This window comes from Cotesia glomerata, linkage group LG5 (genome assembly GCF_020080835.1).
Source record: "Cotesia glomerata isolate CgM1 linkage group LG5, MPM_Cglom_v2.3, whole genome shotgun sequence".
Lineage (NCBI taxonomy): Eukaryota > Metazoa > Arthropoda > Insecta > Hymenoptera > Braconidae > Cotesia > Cotesia glomerata.
This window is the reverse complement of record NC_058162.1, coordinates 18,916,850-18,920,239: the sequence shown is the minus strand read 5'-3', so window position 1 is coordinate 18,920,239 and position 3,390 is coordinate 18,916,850.

The following is a 3,390-nucleotide window of genomic DNA, read 5'->3' as shown; positions in this document are numbered from 1 at the left end:
GAAATGTATGAGTTGATCGTAAATATGAGCCAGTAGCCTAAAAAATTCCTCTTGAATGTATGTCATTTGCCCCCTATCCCAATTGCCCCCTGTTGCATTTGCCCCCAACAACATGGCGCTGAAACAGAAGAAGATAGTAACGCCACCTATTGACAAAAAAAGTACTAATCGGCGGATAACTAATAAAAAAATCAATATATGGCGATGTAAGGCTGAAAATTGCGAAATTAAATAATAATTTAAATCAAATAGCCAATAATTTGTAACAATAGACCATTAGAAATATTATAATAATAATAATAATAATAATAATAATAATAAATTTTGGCATCCAATCGAGCTCATATGCTTTGTCTAGGAGTTTTCTACCGGAGTTTTTCTGGGGAAATACTTGAAATATCCACAGTAGGTATTGATAATTGTTTATAAAGTTTAACTGAGCTTCAAATGTTCCCCAGGTACTTTCTACAGGAATTTTTCCTGGAAAACACTTGGTATACTCACACCAGGTTCTGATAAATATCATTAAAGTCCAACTTCGGTCGTACGCGTCATCCAGGTGTTTTCTATCGGAGTTTTCCCGGGAAAACACTTGGAATACCGCACAGGTCTTGATAATTATTTCTAAAGTGTAACTTAGCTCCAAATGGTCCCCCGGTACTTTCTACAGGAATTTTTCCTGGAAAACACTTCGTATACCCATACCAGGTTCTGATAATTATTATAGAAGTCCAATTCTGGTTGTACGCGTCATCCAGGTGTTTTCTACTGGAGTTTTCCCGGGAGAACACTTGGAATACCCAGCACAGGTCTTGATAATTATTTCTAAAGTGTAACTTAGCTCCAAATGTTCCCCAGGTACTTTTTACAGGAATTTTTCCTGGAAAACAGTTAACATACTCACACCAGGTTCTGATAAATATCATTAAAGTCCAATTCCGGTCGAACGCGTCATCCAGGTGTTTTCTACAGGAGTTTTCCTGGGAAAACACTAGGAATACCCAGCACAGGTCTCGATAATTATTTCTAAAGTATAATGTTGGAAATACATTGCGCCTACACTTATCGTCTTACATGCGCCTTTGGGCCGCATCCCCCTCCCTTCTAGAACTAATACTGTACCCCTAAGTCTTTTTGGGTACGTATTCACTCTCTTGCGAGATCCCTTAGTGTGTACTACGATATACGAGTGTCTTGAATAAACTACAACCTTATACTCTAACTATCTGTGTTTTTTACTTTTGATCCATACCTCCGTCAGGTTATAGGACCAGCACGCCTCCACTGCACGAATTTATACAATTTGAATCTATTTCAAGAATTAACGAAGTGTTTATTAACGAAGTGAAAATCAAATTGAATAAGTGAAGATGGGTTCTAACGATAATACGTCCAAAACGACCGATAATCCATCTACACGTAAGTAAAAAAACCTATTTAAATTAAATATAAAATTATTCACGTGTGATAATTTACTAGAAGCACACAATAAAGTTGATAATCATTTGAGAAAGAACGAAAAGTCTATTAATATAATTAAAACAAAAATAAACGAATGATTTGAACAAAAATAAATTTTGATTCAATATAATTTAATAAAATTAGAAGATTTTATTCAAATTATAAGCAATGCTGACTAAGCACGACATGAAAAACTTTAAATTGAAAATAATTTCATTAACGAGATGTATAATTCAAAAGTACTATCAATAATTAAAGATTTAAAGTAATTTAACTACTCAAATTTAAATTATAAACACGATATGAAAATTTAAAAAAATAAAAAAAAAAAAAAAATTAAAAATGATATTAACGAGGTGCATAGTTTAAATTTATTATTAAAAATGTAAAATAATTTGGCTCATGATTTATTTTACTAATAACTTAAATAATAAAATATATATGTGTATATATGTATATATATTTATATATATAATTATATAATTAAATAGAAACGATACGAAGTGATATATGAGTAGAAAATTATTATTTATAAAAAAAAAAGGAGAAAATTTTACGAGAAAATACTTTCTTTGAGTCATAAACTACAAGATTAAAAAAAAATAAAAAAAATATATATATATATATATATATATATATATATATATATATATATATATATATATATATATATATATATATATATTTATGAAAGCATTTACTCAAAATAGTAAATTTACGATGCCTCTTAGTTTTACAACTTGATTATACCCTAACGAAAATTATAAGAAAGAGGGCCTTATGCTAAGAAAAACGACTAGTTAGCAGGAACACAAAAGAAAACATGAAGTGCAGCACGTGTTTTTGGTCGAGTTGATAAAAGAGCGTAACATTCTTTTAAATAAATACGAGAGTTTTCACAAACACATAAAAAAAAAGTACGTACAAAAGAGACAAACTTTGTCTCAAATTTTTATGGGTTTAAAATTTATTGGTCGACCAAACGAAACGATGAATACGAGCTCTTGAGACTCTCGAACAGTGACTCTGCTGTACTAATGTATTCTTTTATAACAGCATATGCTTAAGTACCTTGAGTACTTATAATAATAATGCATTGTACTGATCAGTCATAATAAAACTTATATTAACATGTTATTTAATTTCATAGAAGTGGAACGAGGAACAACAGAACAAATTTTTAAAAATTTGATGAATAAATTTGAAAACTTTTTCAAATTCAATCAAAATCACACGAATGAAGAAGTAACGATAACGATCTCAGAAAACAATGTGGTTCTCACAACACAATTCGGAACTGAATACAAAGCAGGTGTGTTTTGAACCTATAAATAAAATAGTATACTATAATTATATTCTAATAACTATTACAGAATAGTTTAGTTTAGAATAAGATGTTGGGTCATTTCAATAATAATTAATGCTGTGCATTAAACTATCGTTGAAAGGACTATGGTTCTTATATATGAAATTTTGATGTTCAAATGCATGTATGACAACCAGTCACAGCTCGGCCATACTTGGTGCTCGGTCAACCGAGACTGGGACACAGCTTTTGGCACATAATAAAATTCTGGAATTTTATAGACAAAATAACACTCGCAGATGAAGAGTGGAAGCTGTTGAACGAGCGAACGAACGAAGTGGAGAAGAAAGGGAGAAAGATGTTCATGCCAAAAACTGGAAATCAACATGAAACCTTTGACTTACTAGATGAAATTGATAAAAGGCTAAACAATGACAGTGACTTTCCGAAAACGACAACGACAGGCGAAGAAGTACGACTGAAAACGACGGAACGAGAAAACGATCCGCAACGAAAAAACGCAAAGAATGAAAGTTCTTCCTCTTCCGATCTGCAAAATCCTGTGCAAGTTGGGGGTAATGACAAACTAAACGACGTGTTAATGAAATTCTGTACTGCAGCGA